Source organism: Urocampus carinirostris, chromosome 10, assembly GCF_059441175.1.
Source record: "Urocampus carinirostris isolate Australia breed hairy pipefish chromosome 10, RoL_Ucar_1.0, whole genome shotgun sequence".
Taxonomy (NCBI): Eukaryota; Metazoa; Chordata; class Actinopteri; order Syngnathiformes; family Syngnathidae; genus Urocampus; species Urocampus carinirostris.
In genome coordinates, this window is record NC_142358.1 from 9,105,474 (window position 1) to 9,132,235 (window position 26,762).

The 26,762-nt window shown below is 39.8% G+C and overlaps 1 pseudogene across 1 annotated transcript; it reads right to left on the minus strand.

Annotated features, from left to right (window-relative positions):
* Positions 1-1,577: 1,577 nt before the first annotated feature.
* Positions 1,578-25,681, minus strand: LOC148357644 (protein TUNAR pseudogene; annotated as a pseudogene). The gene is made up of 2 exons (XR_015851573.1): positions 24,635-25,681; positions 1,578-4,006 (listed from the first exon to the last, which is right to left on the minus strand). The product of XR_015851573.1 is annotated as a protein TUNAR pseudogene (transcript).
* Positions 25,682-26,762: the final 1,081 nt, after the last annotated feature.

Here is a 26,762-nt window from a genome sequence, read left to right on the forward strand (position 1 = left end):
GGACCATGAACTGAGGCAGGTGTGTTCTAAAAGAGGAATAGTATAACTAATGGAGGTGAAATGTGACAAAAAAGGGTTGTCAAAAATAAAATGTCCAAACAGACCAAACCGGAAATGGAGAGGCAAGGAACAAAGTAACAACCACACAACAGGGCACTGACCTGTTAACAAAATATCCTTACTAGAAACAAGAACAAAACCAGAGGTAACAATGACAGTGAAAATGTAAAAGGCTCAACAACATATGCCATTCAAAATGTCTATATAAAAGGTGGGGTATTTAGGGACAAGTGTGTGGTGATTGTACACACCTGGTCTCAGTTCCAAACCTGGTTGGCGCTCTCGAGGGAAAGTGATATACCAAATCCTAACAGGACACCTAAGAAGGAGATTTCATAGGATCCCAGTTCCTTATTTTGACTATTATTGTTCACTGTACTTCGTTGCTTTTACTATTACATGATTGTCGCTATCCGCCAATCTTGTTGCTGTTCTTTGATGTCCACACAGCTTAGGGCTGATCTGCTTCTTGTAAACTTAAATCCTTTTATATCTTCTCTCCTTATTTTCAATGTTGATTAAGTTTAAACTAAAAAAATATATAATAAAAGGATTAACTTGATACAATATTTTCTAGTAAGAGTCATTCAACAATTAAAATAACAGTGTTACAATAACAAATGCTCACAATTTTTAAGACATATTTTGGTCATGTAATTATTGGACACAAGTGTAAGGACAGTAAAGTACAATGAAAACAAATAAATGATTTCTAGTGTATGATACAATAATTATTAAAGATCATTGGGAGCAGAAGAAAGTCTTCTTTGGGGCCGGATGTGACCTGCGGGCCTTTAATATGACCTATATGTACTGCACAGTGACATCTAGTGGTTAGATTATACACACTGTCCCTTTAAGAATTTAGGAGATTCCAGTACTGAGATTACCTCTAGCTTCTAAGAGTGATGATAAGTACTGCCGACTGTAATGTGACATTTATTAAAAACAATTCTATAAATTAATTCCTTCATTTCTTTAAAAATAAATAAAGATTCATCTTTTTGGTTGCCATTTAAAAAAAAGCCACATTTGTGAACTCTGACTCTGCTTCTGATAATTTAAAGTCTTTATGAACCTGTGAGCTAAAAATATGCTGTAGTAAGTATCTTAACTTTCATAATTGTAATTTATTATACTGTAGACGTGCTGGTCCTTGACTCATCTGGATCAGATGTGGACCACTGTGAGTCTTTGGCCTAGGGGTGACCATCAAACTAACCAAGTTAACAGATGTTAAGTACAACAGTTTGGCATATCCCCAAAAGAATAGTGTCTGTTTCGTATTTGTGGGCCTAGGCAATCAAACGTTAGCAGACGTTTTCAGGATTCTAATAAAAGGAATCAGGTCTGTTCTGCGTTTGTGAACCTAGGCCATCAAACTGAAATAAGTCGTAACTCTAAGGCGGTCCTTGCAAATTTTGTGCCCGGTTTGGGTAAGATCAGTGGGTAGAGTGCTGGTCCAGTTATTGACACAATCGATCCCAGTTTGAGCCCTGGCCCAAGCAATACTTTTCTTTCGTCAATCCCTTTTTCTATCTTGCGCATTTCAAGTCAATCTTCAGTTGTTCGATCAACGTAATAATAAGCCCAAATCCATTGTGTAATCACTAAGCCACTGAGTGACAAAGGAAAAGGCCTTAGATTTTATCTCATCAGTACACTTTTTTACATGGTGCCACATTGTATAATGTTGTTTTGAATGAACTCTTTCGCATAATGCTGCATTGCAAAATTGTACAACGGGGTACCGTAAATAAAACTAGTGCAATGATAGGATAAAACATAATGCCTTTTCCAAAGTCATCTACAATCCTAATAGTCTAGTGGTTGGGATTCAGCACTCCCACCAGCACGATGCAGGTTCAAATCCGGTTGCGTCCAATGCTGAGCAAATGAGGTCAGCGAAATTTGTTGACTTATCAACCATTGCTCATTTATGGTAATACATACAACCTCGGTATAATGCGCACCCAAGCTTTGCATATTCTTTGGGTAAAAAAAATGCTTGTATTCTAGAATGAATACGGTATAAGCAAAAACTCTAATCTGTTTGTTTGTCTGTCTGTGTGTCCGCAATCCAAGTGTGAAGGAGATATGACCGCCATCTTTCACAGGCAGTCAGGTAGGTTACCCTGGATGTGAAAAAAGCAAAAATAAGCTGAATTTGCATTTTCTGTTTTGCTGACTCTGCAGCTTTGCGAAAAAGACATTTTACTCTCCCAGGCCAGAATGGAATACCTGAAGAGTAAGACTGAGTCCAGATGGACACCAAAATTCTACAATAGCGGTACAAAAATGGTTTCGCGTCCCAACGCAGGTGATGTTTTGATGGAGCACAGTCATTCTAGTTGCTCTTATCTCTTTTGGTATCAGCGTAAAGAAGTGACGATGATTCAAGAAAAATGTAACCTTGTCTTTGCTGCTCTTTTCCCATATGTGTTTTCCCATGTGTCCCAAAGTCATCCAAGATGGATTTCATTTGCAGACAATTTCCGCCATCTTCTGATAAAGAAAAAACATGCAGTCGCTTTCCGACCCTCATATCTGATAATCCCCGCCAGCTCTGCTTATTTCTTTTGCAAACGTATGGCGCCTTCAGGTCTCTCGCTCTCTCTGGATGTCTGTGACAATGTCTCGTTATGAATCGTTCCCAAGCATCCGTGTCTGACTTACAGATCTGATCGAAGAGGCGCGGCAAGAGGAAATAAATCATTTTTCTTTGACACGAAAAGTTGACAACGGGATAAAACTCGATCGAATCGTCAAGAGACTCTTGTTGCACTTTGGAGTGCTTTATGGTTTTGACATCTATAGGCAAACAGTGCAAACAATATTAGTTGGGTTTCTTTTGTAAACTTGAAGAGAACATCGCTAAGGTAGCCGCAAACTTAAGTATACGCATTGTGATGTTCATCCAATCTGCGGTGGATTTGTGCACAGTTTCAAAACTTCGCCAGGTCTCATTTTTAGATGTGTAACATTGATACAACATTATATTTCATGGTAACAGCAAATGCACATTACACACAGTGTGAACTGCACTAATAATGTGTTTGAAATAAGCCGTATGTCAAATGGATGTGTAGATGTAAACGAAAGCGAGTAGCAAGAGATTGAGCACGATGCCAATGATCCCAAGCAGTGCCAGGAATCGCTCCTCCGGAGTGCTGAGGTATGGACACGTGAGGTCCATGGATAGGGTCCTGAAAGGCTGTGAACTACAGCCACTGATCGTACACGAATCAAGGGAGTTAAAACTTTAAAGGATAAGCATGAAGGTACTTTAGCTGATAGTCATTTGGTCTGATTGACCTAATTTCGTCTTAAGGTAAAACAAACGCAACCTTGTGAACTGAAACATAAGCTTTCTTTAAAGTCTCATAAGAAAATCCACCAATTTTTTTTAATCTGCCTATTCATGAGTCCGAGCAGTCCCTGTCAGCAATGATTTAGAACAAGGTCGTTATCAGAAGACAAGTTTAAAATTGGAAGGACAGAGGAGAAGATGTCTCATGGAGCTTTTTTCCTTCTTGATGTCTGCCAGGAGTCTCTGGGACGATTCTTATGGCGATGAATTGATACACTTGCCGTTTGGACGTGATCCAGTCGCTTGTACTGCCAGAGATCCTTCCATCCTAGCACATAATAATCCAACCCGCCAAGCCTGTAAATATTCAAGAGATGTATAGTGGTGGGGATGTTGGAGAGGCGCCAGTTGTTCCTGTGGAAGTCCACCTGCAGGTCTTAAGTGACAGAGGTGTAGATGTAAACGAATATGACCACTAAAAGATTAAGGATGGTCCCAATGATGCCCAGCACGGCCAAAATTCGCTCCTCTCTGTCGTTGGTGGAGTCGTCTTCTCTTGCGTGAGTGCTACAGATGTAGTGGCTGCTGGGGATCATGGTTACCATCACAGGACCCCAAAGCCACAGGGCACTGCGCCTGCAACAGACAGAGCAAAAATGCGCCTGAGGAATGCTGTCAAACTCAGTTACCTAATCTTTATAAATTCAAGACAGTATTTGCTGCATACACATAGTTACACACACTCGCATACAGTGTTGAAAATGGCTTTTTCCCTCAGAGTGTTCCTTGGTTATCGAAAATAAAGGTTTTCGATAATAGAGGCTGAAAACATGAGCAGTTCCTTCGAAGCTTTTATTTACAGAATATATTCTGGCCATAATTGAGCTTCCAGATAATGGCTGTAGCAATTCATTGTGCAAAGAAGGCCCGGCAGATCGATCCAAATATCAAAATTATTTATACCAAACGAATACTTGGATCCGATTGATACTATTGTCCTGCAATCAATTCTCCTTTCTATATGTAGATAGAGCAGTCTGTCTCTCATACAGCCATCCCCTTTGGTCACTCTTAATGTATGCCTGTTTGTGTCAAAGGGTCTGAGGTGGACCCATATGCAGAGAAGCCGGGGGCATGTGTTGTCAACAAGAGATGATATTTATTAACAACAAGCACGAACTACAAACAAAAACAAACCAGGTCTTCAATAATTCAATGAACATGACATTTCCAGGCAAAAAGCATCGGTGTCGGATTGGTATAGATTGATACAACCATAAGTTTATTTTGATATGACCAATATTAAAATTCCCAGTGTCTCTCAACCCTAGTGCAAAGACTGACATGTTTTTTCCATCATTCTTGTTCAAAAAAGGCGCATTGCAAAAACCGATTAAAAATCTATTACAAAATTAAAGATACAAATATATGGATAACTATCCGACTGACGACTCGTCATCTTTGGGGAAATCATACTCAGGCCTCTCAGCACATACTGAGGAAATCAATTGTATTCCGTTAAATTGGACGAAAGCTAGGCTTTGCTCAATGTAATCTTCTCAGGAATGTACACTACTCGTTTGAACATCTTCTCATAGACAGGCATTGATGGATTTGAGTGACAAACAAACTAAGTATTGATCGATTAATAAAGTCTAGCTGTAGGTGTGTGTTACCTGGCAATTTTGGTAGTAACGATCGACACCAACCCTGATAGTAATTATAATATAGTAAAATATGTTCTATTATATAGCTGCAAAAGATCTTTAACAGTAAAAAAAATGAAATATTTATATTACAACTGCTTCAGAACAAAAGCCAAGAGAATGAATAAATGAATGAATGACAATTTATTTCAAGCATGACAAAACAAAATCAAAACAACAAATTAAAAAAAAAAACCAAAAAAACAGTGTTATCGTACATGTTCGAAAGGGAGTAGGAAGAAGCAAATGCTCTTTAAATCATACCCCTTTGACTTGATATTTGTGTCCCACAGTTAGCTCTTCTGTGTATTTACAAACAACTAACACCTCTCGACACATTGGCTCTGTGCATACACAGTCTCTTCATCTTATCATCAGTATGACCACTTCCATCACTGTTTTTATCCTACCAGATTAATTTAGTTTTACCCCTTTTTTTAACTCTAAAATGCTAGTAATCACCTAATATCATTCAGTCCCCAATAAAGACAATAATAACAATTAATGACAGTTATAATAATCATAATTATTATTACCATTATATGACTATAAAAACAATAATAAGAAGGATCAAACCAAAAAGAAATCAGCAATGTAACAAAAATAAACACATATACAAATACTGTATACCAATGTCAACTAGTGAACTCAAATAGCTTCCACTGCACAATATTTTGAAAATAAATTCAGTAATGCAAACAAAGTGTCAGTTGTGTCTCTTTGGCTCCGTTGCCATAGCGTCAACGGATTTACATGGTTTTGTTCAGGAACAGTAACATTCTTACATTTTGGTTGCACATTATTTTTCTCCGCCGGGTGAGTTCTATTTCATGAGTTCATGAAATAGAAATTCCACATGGCATTGCCCTTTTCTGTCGTTGAAAACAAACCCCACATCATGCTGCGCTTCCTGTTTGCTACTGTCATTTTTAGATTCTGGTAGGGGTGAGGCGCATCGATTTAACTCTCATTCGCCAGCTAGGCAGGATGGAACCTCAGGCTAGGTGGAGAGAGCTGCTAAAAGTGTGCCAGTCAGTCACACACCCAGGCAAAAGCTTGAACTAGCTGAGGGTGCTGGGTGAGAGAAGGAAGGGCCGCACTATCTATGTAGAGAAGCTGCGCTTTGGGGAAATTGGTGGACGGGTGATGCCAAGACAATAGTATGGATCTGATACAAGCACTTGCTTAGCAGTGATAGTATCGATCTTTGGATCCAAACGCCTATTACCCCCAACAGTCCAACACTACTTATTAGAAACGTGTTAGGGAGCCACACAATCTTATTATAATTGTAAACCAAAATTACATTAACCACAATGCAGTTCTTAAAAAAAATACCCTGATTTGGAACACTGAAGCAATTATTATTTGACTAAGCACATCAAACCATAATGGCAGAGTTAAATCAAATTCCACTTTCTGTGTTTTTGAGAGACTTTAAATTCCCCACAGCTTTATGTGCAATTGTAAATGGGTGTCAAGACTGTGTGATTGACTGGTAATCTGTCTCTGGTGTCACACGCCTCCAGCTTTCAACGGGAATAGGCAATCTTCTGAACTGAGATAAGCGGAAGAAATGATGGACAGGTGAATGGAATTGAATCCAAGCGACCAGTCTTGTAAAAGCTTTTATATTCCATTTTTCCATTTCTTGTGTTGATGGGCAGTGTTGGGACTAACGCGTTTCAAAGGAACGCGTTTTTGCAACGTTCTTACTTTTCTCAGTAAAAAGTAGTATAAATTCCGTTCATACTATTTTGTAACTCTGTTGTTGTTACTACATGGTGCATTACTGCGTTCTTCCACTACTAATGCAGAACATTTATTATAATGTCCTCTGTTTGCTGGATACTTCCACATTATTCACGTTTTTACACATCAACCTCGATAAAACATTTAGTGAAGGCTTGGCTTGTTGATATTAACCTACAAAGTACAACTGAATACAGTTATGGTGGCCTCATTTCAAGAATGAGGTCGGTGAATATCTCCTCATTGAGATATTCTCCCTACTGTATATATTTTCATCTGAGCCAAAATTATTTCAACTATAAAGTTAATTACCAAAATGAGGGTATCAGCTTTTATGTGAATATTTGGTTGTGTTTCACGAGTAGCAAATTGTGGGCAGCGCATGGGGAGGGAGGCGTTTCTTATACAAGTACAACAAACCAACCGGAAAACATTGGGCAAAACGTAAGAACAAAATTTACGATAAAGGTGTGCTGAATTTTGGTCTTTAATTTATAAAATTATTTTTGAAATACAGTGTTTGGAGGGAAAAAGAGAATGCTGGAGACAAAATGGATATGCAGTGTCTCGGTTAAGTGTTCATTTGCAAGCTATCGAGATTGCACTAACCAATAAATATGAAGGGTTTACTGCATACACCTTTTTCTTCAGGTTATCTAATTATGTGGCCTTATTAAAGCTGTTTAAGTTGGTCAGATTCTATGCAAGTATACAGTTCACAGTAATTTGTAATGAGTTACTTTCAGAGTAATGCGCTATTTTGGGGTGTCAGTAATCTGGAGGGTAACTGAAACACTTTTTTAATGAAGTAACCAGTAACTGTTAGTAATTACTGTTTTTTATTAACACCCCCAACACAATTGACGGTAGTCAAGATGTCAGGATTGCATTTGTTAAAAACAACGAAAACAAAAAACACAAAAAGGAATCTTGATGAGGCAATCGTTAAGTTTTCAAGAGACAATTCAGGTAAGAAAAGGAAGAAAGAAGATGAGTAAAGATAATAAACCACATGTGCCGGCTGGCATAACAAAGTGAAAGGTCGCCTGTATTGTGCTGCCCCATTGGATTGCCTCACACTAGGGGTGCGCGATACTGGAATTTTTGGTATCGATCAGATCCAAATAAATACCAGGTATTATCAATTGATTCCGATGCGATAACAATTCTTTTTACTTGGAAATGTCATGTTCATTGATTAATTGAACCCCTTTTCCCTTGTGTTATTTTATAATTATGATAAAACTCCAAAGATTTTAGGCACCAAAAACTTTTTATTCTTTATTGGAATTATTGGGGGCGGTATTAGCTCAGTAGGTAGAGCGCTCGTTTTGGGATCAAGGGATCCCAGTTCGAATCCCGGCCCGTCCGTGTTACATGTCGGAGTGTCCTTGGGTAAGACACTGAACCCCTAATACCCCCAATAAGCAGGTTAGCGTCTTACATGGCTGCAATACAAGGCTGCTATTGGGAAATGTGGAGCACATTGTAAAGCGCTTTGGGAAGTCATTGACTTGAAAAGCGCTATATAAATGCAGATCATTTTATTTATAAATGCAGATCATTTAGAATAAGAACTTAAACAAACAAACAAATAATCTTCTATAACAATTTTTTCAGAACAAAAGTCAAGAAAGTTAATCAAAAACAAGCAGCAAGATAACAAAAATACAAATAGAACGCTGTCAATATGACAACTATAATACCTTCCAGTGCACAATATCATACCTGTCAACCTCCATGGCTCCATGCCCTTGCAAATTGTCGTATTTTCCCTTACAAAATACAATATAATCTTACACCATTTTTTTTTTCAAACGTGTTTATTTAAGTAGTTTAACATGTTATATTGTACATGTGTTTCGTTACATCATATGTATTGTTAATTAACATTTTCTTGTGAGATACTGAGTTGCTCGACATTAATGTGGTTTATTATAAAAAAAGTTCAAACTTAAGTAGCTTGGACGTTCACCGTAGAAGGAAAAACTACATGCAAATATAATTAAGTAGAATTTTCTTATTCAAATTATTAATTCATTTTCTGCATTAAATTATTGTTGGTAATATACTGATTAAAGGGATAACCACAAACCTGTCTTTTTTCATTTTCTCCTTTTAGACTTCCTTTTTTTCTTAACTTCTTTATACAACATAATCATTCGTAATATAATGCATCAAAGTGAGCCGTTTGAGAGCCGGCTATCCTTAATGAGTTGAGCCAAAAAAGCCAGTTCTCTAAAAAGAGATGGACTTCTCTTCACTACACAACTACCACGGAATGATGCATGATGGGAAATCCCCAGGCGCATGCGCACTGTAGCATCAAACCGCTCGCTTCGTTAGCAACGAAAAAAACGATACCGAGATAGAGGCTACCGCGGCGAACTCGCTTAACTTGATTGATTTGCCGTTTTTTGATAGTCGGTGTATACCGGATGGTACCCATAATTGACAAATTTGCGTTTTTCTGTACAGATTTTCTTGTACGTCGTACACGTCTTAAAATGCATAATAAACGTACTTTGTACGGCAAAAACGTACAGGTTGACAGATATGCAATATTTTGAGAATAAAGTCAGATGGCGTAAAGAGTTTTAACACCATTGGGTTCAATCTGAAAGTTATAATTTATGTATAATCTTACAATCCACTAACACCATTATTATAGTGCCGGTTGAAATGGAACGACAGTATCGATCCCAGGATGATAGTATCAATCAGATCCAAGTCCTTGCTCAGTATCGATGATATTGACATTAGGATCGAACCGACCCCCCTGCCTCAGACACTCCACACAGTACTTAAGCCTCCATCGATATGCTTATTGACCAGTACAGACTTTTACATGCAGTGTGCCAAATTATAAGGAATGTCGGGTTGATTTTTGATGTAAAAGCTTGGCAAAATCAATCAAAAAAACAAGTTAGACGAAGTGATAAGTCTTATGGGGAAATTCAAACAAAAATGATATTTACATAAAATATTCCAGCTGCCCACCTTTCTTTCCCAAGGGTCTTTTCCGATCTCTTTGTCTGCTGAAATAGTACGTTGTTTGCCCAGTTGGCTCTTCTCTTCTTCACAAAAAGGCTTTTAATAGCTAGCTACTGGTGTCAGTTTCTTTCTTGGTCCAGAGGTAACACATACCAGGACACTCCCACCTCCATACTGTTTTGCCATTTACACTGGCAAATGTTTTGAATCTTTCAATAAAATGCCTGAATTTGGCAAAAGACTGTTGTCCAGGGGTTTTGAAACATAGGGCCCCAGGGCCAGTTTTGTGAAGCCCCCGTGTTAATGTTGGGGTGTGTTGTTTAAGGTGTCCTTAAAAAGTTGAAAGTTAAGTATTTTCTTTATTAAGTAAATGTTAACAATACCCAACTGACTTCAAAGATCCCTTTTAATTGTATTTCAACCACACATACCTGCTTTTATCTTGTTTTTAGCAAAACATTACTATGTAGTAGGAAAGCGGGAGGGTGGCTTTGGAGAGTGACTTTATGCTTGTCACTGCAGTCTTTTGTTAATACAGCATGAAAATGGTGAAAGTAAGAAAAGTCCTGTGTCAAATAGTCCAAACGCCAATCCAAACCCCACCAAAAAAGAAAAAAAAAGAAAGAAAAAAAATGTTTTATGCATGTACAGACGCTGCCCCACTTACGGACAAGATCGTTAGCAAGTTGAATTTGTTCATAAATTGCTTCAGTGCTATATTTTGTATGGAACGTGTAATTAAGGTTTATATAGGTATGTTTAAGGCTTGTATACGTAACCTGTATTGTTATGTACTAAAAAATAAACATTTAATAAAATAATATACTCTACAAATATAAATAAAGTTAAGTTTAACTTACTTTTGGAAGATGGGCTTCAAGAGTTAGGCTTCTTCCTTCTCCATGGTAGAAAGTGGCCAAATAAAAGCGATCCAACCATTATCTCAACGGCATCAAGCTTTGTTATTCCACTTTCATTTCAAATAAAACGGCTCTTCTCTTCTTTACACTTTACACCAACCATATTAAACGGATGCACGAGATATTAAACAATAAAAATGTCAAAGTTCTTAGCGCGCTGGAGATAGTATAGAATGGCTATACACAAACTAGGAAGAGGAAGTGGATTTCTTCTTCAGGGTGGATGCTGGGTGACCTCTCACAGTGCCACACGCCGGTAGCGGCAGAAAGAAGCACTACAGTACAGTTTGTGTTTAGAAAATTAAAGGCCTAAGATGTGCATTAGAATCTGAATTATGATAATTCAATTTTTAGACTTGCATATATTATCTTTTGATTTATTTTCTCTTTCTCAATATGTTTTAATTGTTCGTATCCGGTTCACCACCTTCTACCAGAGGGTGCAAACCGGGTTTGAAACTGAGCACATGTTTGTCCAATCATAACAAACATACCTGTCCCTATTTATCATGACCCTTTATGATGACATTTTGGATAGTACACGTCATTGAGTCATTTGCTTTCCATTGTCATTGCGACATTTTGGTAGTGGTTGTGTGCCCCTCTTCTACCATGATCATGAAGATGGAATAAAAGCTTGCTCTGTCCACTCCACGCATCGGCCCGGTATTGCAGTACCTCCGGGAACTGTGCATTCGCAATGATCGCAGCAAGGCTTTAAGGCTAGGACCTTAGCTTGGCCTTTTGGCTGAGAGTAAGAGTCCCGGCTCCTAGGATTTGCAGCGTATTATGAACTGACCGATAACGGATAATGGATAATGAATAAAGAATACAGAACAATAACCCTTAAAAAATCCCCCCCCCTCTTCTTTTTGTTTGTTACTTTGTTCTTTGCAACTGCATTTCCACTGCCACACTAGGTTTGTTTGTTTTGTTTGTTTGTGGTTTCTTGTTTGGACATTTTGTTAGTAAGGGGAATCATTTGTTGGACTTTTTGACCTGATTCCAACTGCTTCTCTTTGAATGTCTTCCGATAGTAAAAATGAAACCAACATTCAAATGGTTGAAATGACCCAAATATGATAATCAAGAGAGGGGCATTGAATTGCCTTTTGATGCAGCTTAGTCATTCAGCAGTGTGAAATCTAATTATTTCCAGCCCAATTAAATAAAATGCAGGGCCCACCTTAGAACTCAGCCAAAATGATCCGCATTGATTACTTAAACATAGATATTTGCTTAATTGATAAAAGCATACAACTGCAAACCAACACAAATCAACCTTATTTGAGAGTAATTCAACGTGTGTCATGCATTTTGTCGTATTCATATTCCATATTTATTAAAGACGTGCATGAGTGGGTAAGTAAGTCAATGCACTTGCTTAAGAAAGATTAATTGTGCATATGTTAAGCCAGCCACTTCAAATAGATGTTTATCAATGAATGAATTCACAACACCAGGCACCCAGTTTGCTGCCAACATCCCCACCTCCCCCTCAAAGTCTTCCATCAAAATGAGGGTTAGCTACTTAAGCAAAATGTTGATTCATATAGATATACATTTTAACGCAACCATTATTGCTACAGCGATTGTAACGGCTTCCCTGGCAATAGAACAAAGCTGTAGACGACTGATAGAAGGCAAAGGGGATGAGACCATTAACCGTGATATGTATTGAGGATGCTTGTTTATGTATTAAATGACAAGTTATCCCCTCTTAAATACTCTATTATACATTGAAACCAAAAACAAACACAATTTACAGGCACAACCATTTGTTTAACAAATAAAAGAAGTGCACTTTATAAAAATGCATTATAGTCAGGAATGTTGTACATCAGAGAACAGATCAGAGATAATAAAACCTAATATAGGTTCATAATTTCTATGTTTGTTATATTTTCGGTTATTGATAATATTAGTGATAGTAATATGTTTTCGAGCACAGGTAGTTGTGGACTTTTGCTCAGTGAACACTTCTTAATCTCACATCTATATATTTAGAAATGTATGTATTTATGCATGTATTTTTAATGGAACAATTTTATTGGATTATGTATTTATGTATTTTTAATGGAGAAATTCTAATGAATTATTTATTGAACTTATTCTAAATCATTTATATTTTTTTTTTCTTTGTTTTTTTATCCATCTAGTTATTTATTTATAATACATATATAATTTGGATATAAATACAAAAGTATCCGAAACGTAAAATTTTTCACCGGACAAAGAGCCTTTGAGTCTTTAATTTGTCACAAATGCAACGGATGTAATGTCATCTCCACAACGTTTGTTTTTCAACAAAATATATCACAAGTAATTCAATGTGTATTGTACGATGTGATATTCCAAATTTTGGAACAAAATTGTTTTTCCCCAGTGATATAGGATTACTTTGGCCTGGAGAGGGATGGGCACCACCAGGCTGTACTTCCCAAGGACACATCATTGAAAATTGTATTTCTACAACCCTAGTGGTCAAGAGATCCTACCAACCAACCACCCAACCAATCAACCAACTAACCAACCAACCAACCAATCAGTATTGTCAAACGTCGCTGCCAGTCAATGCTGAGGTCCGGCTTATCTTTGAAGAACGGGATGACACTTTACATAAGAAAACCTTGGCGACCAGATGATAAAGGTGCTGTATCTAAAGGCCCGGTCACACGGCCTTTCACGGGCGTATCAAGGCTGTATCACGGCCAGAAATGACTGCCCGCGAAACTGACGCCGGCGACTGTTCCGTGTCCTTATCGCGGGTAACCGCGCCTGCATCGCGTTTGACTGTGCTTACACGCGGTACACACGCTAATGCACGTGATATCACCGCGATACAGGCGCAGAACAAACGTGCTATGATCGTGCTTCACCCGCGATTACCCGCTAAAATTTCGCGTCCTACCCACGTGTAACCACGTCTTGGCCGCGGCCGTGGCACGTCCTAGCATGTTCGTACCGCGTCTTTACCTCATGTGTACCATGTGTGCCGCCCGCGGTTACCCGTGGTCTAAAGTTTTGAGCAGCACAAAACTTTTTCGCGCGGCCAACCGCGTGTGAATTTCTTACCGCGTGTAAAGCACTGCTGTATCTCGTCTGTACCCCGATCTCAAAGCGTCCAACAGCGTCTGCTTCACGGGCAGAAATTTCTGGCTGTGATTCAGCCTCGATACGCCTGTGAAAGGCTGTGTGACCGGGCCTTAAGTCAGATCAGGAGGCTTCGCCTGCTATAGGTAAACATGGAAACCACTAATGTTTGTTTAATGCAGAGGAGCAAACCCCTACCCGAAAAACCATCCAGGAGCGGGAATGGGTGCCGCTGGGCTGTACTTGCCCAATACACACCACAGGAGGTTGTGCCCCGACAACCTTGGCGGTTAAGAGTCCAAGTCCTGAGTAAACTGAATATGTTTTGTGTACAATATTTAATTTTTTAAATGTTCTTCAAAGACAATGTAAAAAAGAATCTTAGGAATTGCAGAATTCTTATATGTGGGGTGTGATCAGAATTCTCTCCAGATAGTTGATCCGCAATAAAGCATGCGATACTCCACGACTCAGAACTGCTATCAAGTTAATCGCACAGTTATACTGAAGCACAATTAGGAAAGACCCTCCAAGATAAAGTAGCGAACAAGTGAATATTGGCTATTAACCCAACAAAATCATATCAACAAATAAGGTCTAAAAATACTAGCTAAGCTCAGACTCATTAGCTGTTCTAGTGAAATGGGTCTGGTCACCCTTCCTATACAATAATTTCAGCCCAATTGAGAATGAACTGATGTCAGATTCCATGTCACATAATACTGCACTAGAATATATTCATACATTCAATAGAATGATATTTCACATGTTCACGGATCCCTTCACCATCTTGGGCAAGTACAGCCTGGCGGTGCACATCCCTCTCCAGGCTGGTTATTTGGGTCGGGGTTTGCTCCCCCACATGAAACAGGTTTCCATGTTTACCAGTAGCAGGAGAAACCTCCTGATCTGACTCAGACACAGCACATTTATCATCTGGTCTCTGTTGTTTTTTGGTGTAAATCGTCCCCACTCTTACTGATACTAGATCATTAAACACTTGTGAAAAAAATAAATGTTCTAAAACTTTTAGTATTACACGGTACGGTACCGGTTGCATCACTTTAGCTGACATTAGTAGAGCTTTTTAAAACCATTATATAATATATAGATATATGTTATATAGATAGATGGATGGATATAAACATATTTTTAAAGATACGCATTCATCATGGCACACTAAAGAGCCACCAGTTTGTTTAAACTATCATTAAAACCTGTTGTGGTAGTATTCCCATCTGCTATTGCGAAATGGTCTTTGCTGTCAAACTTAAAGGAGTCAAGCAAAAGTGGTGGAATAGGTTAAGCTATTGTAGAAAACAACAATCTTTTATTCACTGTTCACGGATCCCTTAACCACTAGGGTCGTAGGGGACCACTTCCTGTGGTGTGTCTTGGTTGAGTAGGGGGTGGCGGTGCAGATCCCTCTCCAGGCTGTTTTTATGCATCACACAACTTGTGGCGTTCTTGTTTAATGACTAATTCTTTGTTTTACTATTCGTCAAGTAAGTCATTTTTTGTTTATTATGATAAAGAATTGTTTGATTGCACAGTTAACAGCTGTCAAATGGAAAGGGGGAATGTTAAGTCCATCAATTATTCTATTTATACTATTGGACACCTGCAACGAAGTCGGCTGAGGTTACCAAGGCTGTTAATCATTTTGTTTAATATTATTGTGCACAGTTGTTTGTTTTTATGGCTCACTGTTCATTATTTTGACTTATTTTGGTTTGTTGTTTTGCTTGTAATGGGCATTTTTTTTTATTTATTTTTTTTGCACTATGATGACTTTGCACCAAATGCAATATTGCACAACCCTTACGATACCAACGGTATCACGACAACACTGTATGTAACATCCCACATGCCGACATTTCTTGTGTAAATACCATGTAAATTATAACTATAGCCTTATCCCCCTTGTTTTATAACCTTATATTCTCTGTTCCTTTATCTTCTTGTCTCATACCTCACTGTGAATGTGTAAAACTGGAGTGTCATGCCCAATTTCGTTGTCACAATATGTTAACCCATTTTGTAACAATGACAATAAAGGTATATTCTATTCTATTCTATTCTATTCTATTTACATCGTTGTGACTATTGGCTGATAAAGTTGATGTTCTTTGATTACCACACCCCTTGGGCTGATGTGCTTTTTGTACCCTTGAAGATATAATAAATAGATAGTGGTCAGGGCAGGTGCCTCAGAACGGGGTTTGAATCCAAAGGCTTCTCTCCCATTCCTCCTTCGCAAGTTCAAAATCCATTTTCTCCTTTTTTTGAGTGTCTACTAACTATAACACCATGATACATATATCATCCTCATATTTTTACAATTTTTGTTACCGGTGGCCTTTAGGCCATAGTTTGCCCACCCCAAGTCTAGCAGCTGTACGTCTGAAGTGATCAGAGAGAAAATAAGTGCTGTGGAGGCGCTATTTGAAGAAATGTCTTGACAGTGTTATAGTTGGCTACAGAAAGAGATCAAGTTAATGCTTTTTGATTTGTTGTGTTACATGTTGTTCAGTCTGTGTGGAACTCAATAATGCAATGGTAATTGGAGTGGTCAATATTGGGTATTTTGGTATTGATCCGATTCAAGTAACTTCCTTGGCACTACCGATCAATACCGATCCAGTACTGAAATAGTTTGCTTGGAAATGTTGAATAAAAGACCCCCTTAGTTAGTTTATAATTGTAATTAACACAGCACAAATGTTTTAGACACTAACAATGCTCTTTTTTTTTTTTTTAAATACCTGTTTCAGGACAATAGTCAGGAGTGTCAAACATACAAAAAAATAGCGATGTGACAAAATTACAAATGTACACTGTCAACATCCATACATTATCTGCACCGCTTATCCTCAGTTGGGTCCCAGGGGTGCCGGAGCCCATCCCAGCAATCTTCGGGCAGTGGACAGGGGACACCCTTAACTGGTTGCCAGCCAGTCGAAGGGCACACAGGGACAGACAATTTGCTCGCTCATTCACACCTAGGGACAATTTGGACCGACCAATTAACCTAACCTGCATGTTTTTGGAATGTGGGAGGAAACCGGAGTGCTCGGAGGAAACCCACGCAAGCACGGTGAGAACATGCAAATTCTACACAGGAGGTTCGATCTCATGACCTCAGAACTGTGCCGCACACGCGCTAACCACTGCGCCGCCGTGCCGCCACACCGTCAACAAGACAACAAAAATACCTTTCAGTGCTCAATGTTTTGAATATGAAATCAAAGTGTAAATATTGTGAACAATATAATGTCAAGGTCTTTAACAGTATGAAAAATAAAATACTTCTAGTACACTTGTTTCAAACAACAGTCAAACCACAAAAAGCAGCGATGTACCAAAAATACAATTATTGTTTAAAAATGTCATAAAAACATAATGTCAATAATTGGATCGATTTGCTCACCCTTTAATGGCAGATTCCTCTTGATTCTTTTAGCGTAATGACGAGAAAATATATATTTTTTACAAAGAATGCAAATATTTGTAAAAACAACATGCTATTTCATATTGCCTATTTATTTTGGGACCTATAAAGTGATGCACATAATGATTGTGTGAGGACCATCTGAGTATGACACTTGGAACGTACTACAGCCTCATCATGAGCGCAACAAGCCAACGCTGGCAGAGTTCGAGGCCGGCAGCCATGAAGGGACTGTCACTTCTCCTCAACCACAGCTCAATCCCTCCATGTTTGTGTGGATGTGTGTGCATGTTGTTACAGTGGAAGTATGCAAGAATGCACAAGAGGATGAACCAAAACGATTGCTTGAGCACAGTTACTGAAAAAGAATAATTAGTCACAGTTACTGCTTTTAAAAAGTCATTACATTACCCTTCAAATTATTGACACCCAAAAGGAGCGCGTTACTCTGACAGTACTGGTAACTATTTAGTTACAATTACCATAAATACTCTCCCTGAAGCTGACCGCCTAAATCAGCTTTAAATAGCCTCATAAAATTGAAATATTATGTAGGACAAGAGCCACATTTTACTCACCAATAATCTTTTTTTGTTGAGCACAAAATCCTCCACTATTTTCCATACTCAAGAAGATTTCGATTACTCTGTGGTACAGATTTCGTGCATTTTGGTTCCATTAAATTCCTTTCTTATGCCATCTATAAATCGTAATAGAGGATGAATAATGATCACTCTATTCCCCAGGCTAGAATTGTGACCACCTCGTATAGCTGAAGGTAAATATATCCGATAGCTAAATTCTACATTCACAACTACAAATTCATGGGTATAAAAATCTCTATTATTGCTTTTTAATGTGAAGTAAAACAATGCATGATGTCCCTAAAGCTTTCCTCCAATCAAAAGTCCATTACAACTAAGAATATTTATGGCATTTTGATGTCTTTATGTAACATATTTGTTACCCGCTTACATGTTTGTTTTTCATATCTTCTTGTAATATGGATAGTTTGTACAGTTGGGTTATAATGTTAAAAAGACATTGCAGTGGAATATTTGTATGGAAATGTATACGTGTTGTGTTCAATAAAGCATTTTAAAAAAAGTCTCTGTATTGTTATCGTTTTTTTGTATTTAGTGACGTTTTTATAAAATAAATCTTCTCGCACCTTGTTTTGAAACCATTATTTACGACAAAAAAAATAACAACCCAAAATTAGATTAAAAAAGGGCCAATACAAAACTCGGATCAATTTTGTCCAACTTTCTGAGTCGATTTATACAAAATGACCCAATTTTTTGGGTAGGTATGAAAAAAGTGATTTATATTCAGGGATTATTTTTAATATTTAAAACTATTTGGGGTTGGGCTATTTTCTTCTGAATTATTTTGCATGAAAATTAATTACACAATTAAGTGGCTCCTGTTTGCAGGGGAAGTGTTTTGTTCGATATAATCTAATGTTTAGATTTACTTTTACTGAAATAAGGACTTTTTTAATGGTGTGGCAGTTAAAAAAATGGTCATTATTCAAGTTTTTTTTCTCTTCACATAAAGATAACCTAACTGTGTTTTAATTTTTGATAATCAACGTTTATATATTAATTGTACTAATTTGTTTTTGAGTTATTTCAAACAGAGGTAAACAATTTAGAGCTGGTGGATGGGTGCCGGAAGTATTCTAAGCCCCACAAGTTTAGAGATCTTTATGTAAAATATCATAGAATGTTAGGTTTAATTGGTTTTTGAGGCAACAAAAAGAAAGATTTTCAGAGTTAATTTATTACACTGACAAAAACGGTGACCAGATGACGGAGATACTGTATCAAAGTATTTGAGGAAGTGGTGCCCCGACGACACTGAGGTTAAGGGATCCGTTAACCGTAATATGGGACGCAGGTTCTGGCATTACTATTTCATATTTTATGAAATCATTAAACGTCACAAAGTTTAATAAAATGCAGGGAAGAATTAGCTTTTGATCTGGTTCACGGTTCTATTTAGTTTAAAATATATGGTGTACCTCTCACACACCCAAAAAATATCAATGCCTGCTTTCATGGCCGGTTGAGTCAAAAAGGCTCCCGAGCACTCGTTTTGGATGTGTACCAGTGTAATTGTATGGCGATTCTGAACTTTTGTGAGCACAGCTAGTTTTGTTTCCTTTGTTGAATGTTTTTTGCTTCTCTGCATGTGAATTTTTGAATGCCGATTTGATTAAGATTGACTGCTCTGAGCGTGCTGCTAATTAAGATTGACAAGCGACTGCTACAGATGCAGTCTGCAAATGAGTGGCTCAACCTCAATGTACTGTTATTTTTCTGTACTATACATCAGTATTGGCATGCCAAAATATTTAGTGTACATTTTTATAGGTTTGTACTCCTGTTACATCGCTGGCGTGCATTTGTAAATAATAGTTGTATCTAATAATTTTAAGTAAGTGATGATTGACTGATTGTCTGGTTGATTGGATCAAGCTATAGTTTCTCAACGGTTTGTCCTCACCATCACAGCTGACTTTGGGCAGTGTGCGGGATATACCCTGGACTGGTTTCCAGCCATTCGCAGATTACACAGACCCAGGGACAATCTGGACCTGAAAACAAACGTGCCATGCCGTGCCCAGAAAAAAAAAGCCACTCAGGCATGGGGAGAACATACAAACTGTACACAGTGAGGCCAGTATTTGGAATTGAACCTGGGACTTCTGAACTGTGAAGCAAACTTGCTCACCAGACAAACACCATCCCCATTTCAATCATAAGATCCCCATTTTTTGTTGGTAGTAGTAATTTACTCAAACTACAAGTGGAATAGACAACAGTAAGTCAGAGTTTCTTTAAAGGTCAGATAACTTAAACAGGTTTATTTGATGTACGTCAATCCTAATTTGACCCAGTGGAACTGCATGGAGAAAAATCCATCACCATTTGAGCCAACACAAAATGTGCCTCTGGAAATGTCAGAGTAGGGAAAGCCTTTTGTCCATAAGCTTTTAAAGCAGAGGTGTGCAACCAGTTCCTTGAGGCCTGCATGTCAATTCAGGTGATTCAAATCTTGAGTCGATGCTGCCTGTTTGCTAACAACCTGATCATTTGTATCACCTGAGTTGAAGAAGCAAAACTGCTAAAAACATACAGGACATGCGGCCCTCGAGGACCACCTCTGGTTTAAAATCTCCTGGCTTGCCTGGTTGACTGTTTCTTGAAAGTGCATTGGCAAATATCACGTAAATCTAGTCATTCTAAGTAACACTAAAGATCACACTGCCACTTTGCCCCAATGCATCTTTGGTGAAGCATCAGTAAGTGTATTTCCACTGAACTATACGTTGCTACCTGATGCTCATACAATCAATTGTAGCTACATATTTAACTGGTCCGACTCTCCAATGCTCAAAGAAAAAAAGCACTGCATGACCGATAAATTTAACTCCATACCTGAGGTGTTTGCGATCTATAAGTGCTTTTCTGAACTAAGAGCGCAGTGAAATATTTCTGCCTGGTTGATGCAACACTGTTCAGTAAGTGATCAAGGCCAACACAACCGGACATTCTAGAACACACTTGGGCACTCTGGTCATGTAGGAGCAAGTGCTCTGCATGATTTCTTAGGTTTCTCTGTTCTAATACAGATAATTCTATCAGCAGGATAATTAACAAGCTCCTGCCAGCTTGCTAACAAACTTATCATTTGTATCAACCCAGTTGAGAAAGTGAAACTTCCAAACAAAAATATTCGGGACATGCGGCCCTCGAGCGCCAAATTGCTGAGGTCTGATCTAGAAGTTGTCAGGCATAATCTATTGGAACTCTTTGATCCTGGCATTATATAGACTGTGAATACCTTTACATCTTCAGTGGTTGTTCTTAAAAAGAAAAATGGATAAATCAGGCTATGTATTGACTACAGGAAACTCAATTATTACCAAACATAGAGGAGACCTTTCCGGCCATGATTCAAACTAAGGGTTTCTGAGTGACGGGCCTTAAATCTGTTTATTACCAAGTGGATTTAGGAGAAGAGGATAGGCCCAAAGCGACATTCACCTGACTTTTATGTTTTTACAAAATTCAAACATATGACTTAAGGTGTCACGAATGCAACTGGAATTACACTTATTGTAAAAGTACGTCGTCATCGCCATTGTCATGATTAACCAAGTGGAGTCACCTGGGGTAATCATGTGGCGCGCTGGAATGTGCTTCCTGATTGGTCAATGCTCCCCTTTTAAACGCGTTATGCGGAGAACTCCTTGTCGGAGGATTCACATCTGTACCCCGTATGACGCTCCCGATTACCTGTGCCTTGTTTACCTGATTCTCTCTCTCTGCCTGCCTCCGATCCGACCTGCTCCGTCCCAAGCTACGATCATCTCTTCAGTCCCGGTAAACTCAACCTGCTTCCGTCCCACGCTACGATTGGCTACGTCGTCCGAAGTTTCCCGCTAACCCTTGTGCTTCCCCAAATAAAAGTATTGTACGAACGCTCTGGGGTCTCCTGCTCTGTTCTGGTAATCCTCGTGACAGAATCCTCCGACCAGAATGGACCCCGCGTTCGTACATCTGCCCCCTGACCGCTATAAAAGTCTGAATCAGCAGCGCGATTCCTGTTGTGCAGTTCGGCAAGTCATTTCCGACATGGCGAAATTGGCTAAGGCACCTCCGGCCGTATGACTGCGAACGACTCCCATGCCTGCCTGCTCGACTCCCATGCCTTCCTGTTCGACTCCCAAGCCTGCCTGTTCGACTCCCAAGCCTGCCTGTTCGACTCCCAAGCCTGCCTGTTCGACTCCCAAGCCTGCCTGTTCGACTCCCAAGCCTGCCTGTTCGACTCCCAAGCCTGCCTGTTCGACTCCCAAGCCTGCCTGTTCGACTCCCAAGCCTGCCTGTTCGACTCCCAAGCCTGCCTGTTCGACTCCCATGCCTGCCTGTTCGACTCCCATGCCTGCCTGTTCGACTCCCATGCCTGCCCTGAGTCTGCCTGTACTGATTTTGTCCCGTCTTTCCTCTCCTGTCTTGTCTGTTCCCTTTCCGCTCCGCGGAGTCTGGACTCTTCTGAATCTGACCCCCCTGAGTCTGGACTCTTCTGAATCTGACCCCCCTGAGTCTGGACTCTTCTGAATCTGACCCCCCTGAGTCTGGACTCTTCTGAATCTGACCCCCCTGAGTCTGGACTCTTCTGAATCCGACCCCCCTGAGTCTGGACTCTTCTGATTCTGCCTGTCCTGATCTGCCTGTGTTTCCCTGTGACGTGTCTTGGGTTAAAATTATTTTTATTTTTTTTTCCTGGGGAACTTCTGGAGCCGTTCCTTGAGGGGGGGGTTCTGTCATGATTAACCAAGTGGAGTCACCTGGGGTAATCATGTGGCGCGCTGGAATGTGCTTCCTGATTGGTCAATGCTCCCCTTTTAAACGCGTTATGCGGAGAACTCCTTGTCGGAGGATTCACATCTGTACCCCGTATGACGCTCCCGATTACCTGTGCCTTGTTTACCTGATTCTCTCTCTCTGCCTGCCTCCGATCCGACCTGCTACGTCCCAAGCTACGATCATCTCTTCAGTCCCGGTAAACTCAACCTGCTTCCGTCCCACGCTACGATTGGCTACGTCGTCCGAAGTTTCCCGCTAACCCTTGTGCTTCCCCAAATAAAAGTATTGTACGAACGCTCTGGGGTCTCCTGCTCTGTTCTGGTAATCCTCGTGACAGCCATTTGTGTGAGATTTTGGTGTTTTTGATATGATTAATTTTGTTCGCACAGAAACTTGAAAATGAGGAGAGACATCCCAAGGATTATGGCCTCAAGTTATTCCCCTAAAGTGCCAAATTTTCAGAACTTTCATTAAGTATCATGGCTGTGTTGATGATGCCCAAGGAGTCTACACTGTCCCAGATAAAGTGTCTGCCTTAAAGAATTGGCTGTGTCGTTCCCATAAAGAGGAGTTGAAACACTTTCTGGGATTTGATGGTTATTTTAGACATTTTGTCGAGGGCTTTTCAAAGTTCACCAGGCATCATAAAAAAATCACTGCCAGATAAGAACACTCTAGACAGATTGGTGTGATTAAAAAAGTGCTTAAGCCTGAAATTTTTACCGATTAAACACACAATTTGGCAGGTAATTAACACCCTGATGTAAAGCTTAATTATGTTCTACATACTGATGCTTGCGGTGAGGGGTTGGAAGCAGCCCTTATACCAGGAGAAAGATAGTAAAAACTCTCCCAGTCACGAAGAAGTTTCTTTTTACCATAAAAATGGGCAATATGTGAAAAGTTTTATGATTACTTTTACGGTACAAAATGCACTTAACAATCCACTTCTGCCAAACCCGATGCAGACGGACCTAAATGGCTAGCAGCCCGATCAATCTTCAAGTTTAACATTTAGTATTGAACTGGTATGAATAGCAAAATCCTCTCTTCAGGGTAATTACTTAATTCAATCAAATGTTTAATTGACCCTAACATTTGCTTAAAGATACAACTTGATGACTTCACCGTGGTTACTTTAGAGTGCATTGCCTCTTGATTTTTACATTCCTGTGTCTCTGTATGTTGGCTTTCTAGCTCTCCCTTTCTTTCTCCTCTCTCTTGCATGCTTACCTTATATAGTCAGTCATTTCCGTGTTCAATTTCCATCCTTTCAGCTGCAGTCACTTTTCCTGTTATACCTCCTATCACGACTATCCCTCTTCACTATTTAAACACTCTGTTGCATTGGTTAGTTCATTCTGTCACATCCCGAGCACTCTTGTCTCAGCCATTTATTTTTCCAGTGTACCAAACACTTGCATGCCCTTCCAGATCCTGAGTACCGCCAGACGAACTACTAAACAGTCACGCTCACTAGTTGGATTTACCAGAACACTGACCCCTCGCCTGCATCTTGGACCATGATTGTTGCCTCGCTACAGGACTTTCTGCATATCGAACCTTGTCCGGATGAAAGACCTCTGCTACTTCACTAATCTTTGTTTCTACACTGTGCTGCCGTCCACCCTAAATGGGTCCTTGGCACTTGTATTCTCAGGTGCTTCGTAATATATAGTATTACGCTTCACATGCAGTGATGCAGATGGGTTGCAAAGAAGAAATTGAGAATGGCCAAGAACAATATCAAAACATCTTTCACTAAAATGCACAGCTCTCGGTCGTAATTAGCTACATATGTATAACTTTGGGAGATAATTACATAGGTTTGGTGGGTTGGCACTCTTACAAATGATACCAGTGGAAGTGTTGCGTCTTTCACCGTTGACCAATATCCTGAGGAAATGAGATGCTCATTCGTGTGTCTCTCACTCACACTCACAAACACACACACTCAAACGTTTACTCACCACACATTGCACCCGGGGCAGCCACAATCTCTATTCTTCCCTCTGTTTATCCAAGCATGATGTCAGTTTATCCCCATCCTCCTGCCTGTTGGTATCTTTCGCCCCCCTCCGCCCGGAGGTGGCTCCGCTCAGCTCTGCTGTTCAGGTCCAGTGCTGTCGCTTGTGGGCAGATTCCGAGCAACACATGCGGCTCCGGGTGCCATTTGGAAGGTTGTTTTAGCAAACTGAAACAGCTGGCTTCAAAAGCTAGACCAAATCACTCAGACTGTGTGGTAGAGCTTTTTGTTGATAAAAATAAAGTTGGTCTTCAGGATGCCATTCTGGTTGTTGTTCCGTTGTCTTGTGATCAATATACTTGATGGTTTGAATCAAAGTAGTCCATCGTAAGGTATTCTTTACATATGGATCCTTTAAAAAACTGTCATTTGCTACCTCATTTGTTGATTGAGTAAGTAACCCTCAGTTAATTTTTTAAACAAACTGAAAAGTTGAGAATCGACATAGCTTCCATAGAATGGAGATTGCTGTCATTTTAATGGTCTTGCGAATCCTGCTCTCCTCTTGGCAGTCCCAGCTTGGTGTCCGCCAGTTGTCATTTCCTTAGCTTCACGCCTTGCTGAGCATCTCCAAGAGCCCGCCGTCTCCGTCCTTGCGAGACGCCAACTTGCCGTGTGTGAAAATCCCACACGAGGAAAGCGCTCTCCTTTTCTCCCGTTTTCCCCGTCTGGAAGAGGAAGCAAGTTGTTTCCAGAGCGGCCTCTCACCATAAATATTTAACCAGAATCTTATGCCGTATCCTTGTCACACTTAAAGTTTTCACGGACTGGCATGTTTTCTTATCTGCGTTGCTTCTATTTTTAGTTCAGTTTTTTTTAAAAAAAAGAAAAACTTCTGCTCCCTACTTGAATTTTTCGCTCCACGTCCCTATTTGTCCTCTTTGCTCCGTTGCCGGTTGTGTTCCCAGCGTCCATCGGGCGTCATGCCTCACCGGTTGCTTTACTCGTCTGGTCGTCTCCGAATCAGCAGCTCGTCTTTCCTCATCCCCGTCTGTCGGGTCTGTTCTCTCTCCTGCATACAAAGCGCGCCGTTTTCCAGCTGCTGTGAGTCATCCTGCTTTCTCCTCCCTTTTTCTTCCAGGAGCTAATAAGACGCCCACGGTACTCATCAGACACAATGAAGCTTTTACAATGAAGCTTTTGCGTTGTGTTGTGTATTTAGAAGTGGTACCTTCTTCCAGGTCTTCTGTGTGTGTGTTTGGCACATGTGAGTGCATTTAGCCATACATCAATTCCGTCAGTGCTGCTTTACTATTCGGGGAAACAGCGTCGATCAGTGCTTCCCTGAACGGTACAACTGAGGCACTCGGAAGATATTAGAGTTGAAGGATGTGGATATGAATAAAAGACGAGAGCTATGCCCTCGGGATCTGTGGACTTGTGAGGAGAAAGGATGGGGAGGGAGAATTCGGTAAAGGCATCCTCGTGTGAGTGAAATGTTGACAAGGTAATAAATAGGAAAGGTTGGGGCTGCTTCAGATGCAAGATTTTACCTATGTGACATCCATCATGCAGCTTTATTAGGTCAAACTTTTACCTTGGATACATTTTTGACTGACAGGTAGTCCTGTTCTGCTCTCTCCCGTTATCACTCATCTCCATCCTCATACTCCGTACAATGTAGCATCCATTGACCCCCACATATTACGTCACCACTACCAACCCACCTCTCCATGACGTCTCACCCTGCCTCATTCTACCACATCCCATATTGACCAGCTCTGCATTTATTTTCCCACCCATCCAACCATCTATCTATACATCCATCTTTCATCACATTTCCCTATAATCACACGCCCCTCTTTCACAGCCTTCACTTACATTTTGTCAATCTCGCCATTCAAATTAAATACACTCCCAATACATAAACATGTGTTTTTATGCACAGCTGTGGGGAGGATGCATCAAAATCAGTGTTATCAACTGGTATGTCAGGACCCAAAAGTGGGTCAGGGACCTATGTCAGGACCCAAAAGTGGGTCAGGGACCTATTTTCAGTGGGTCGCAGGCATATGCCTTGGCAAAATAATTCTAAGAAAAAAAGATAATTGAGAGTCATCTAGACTTCTTGA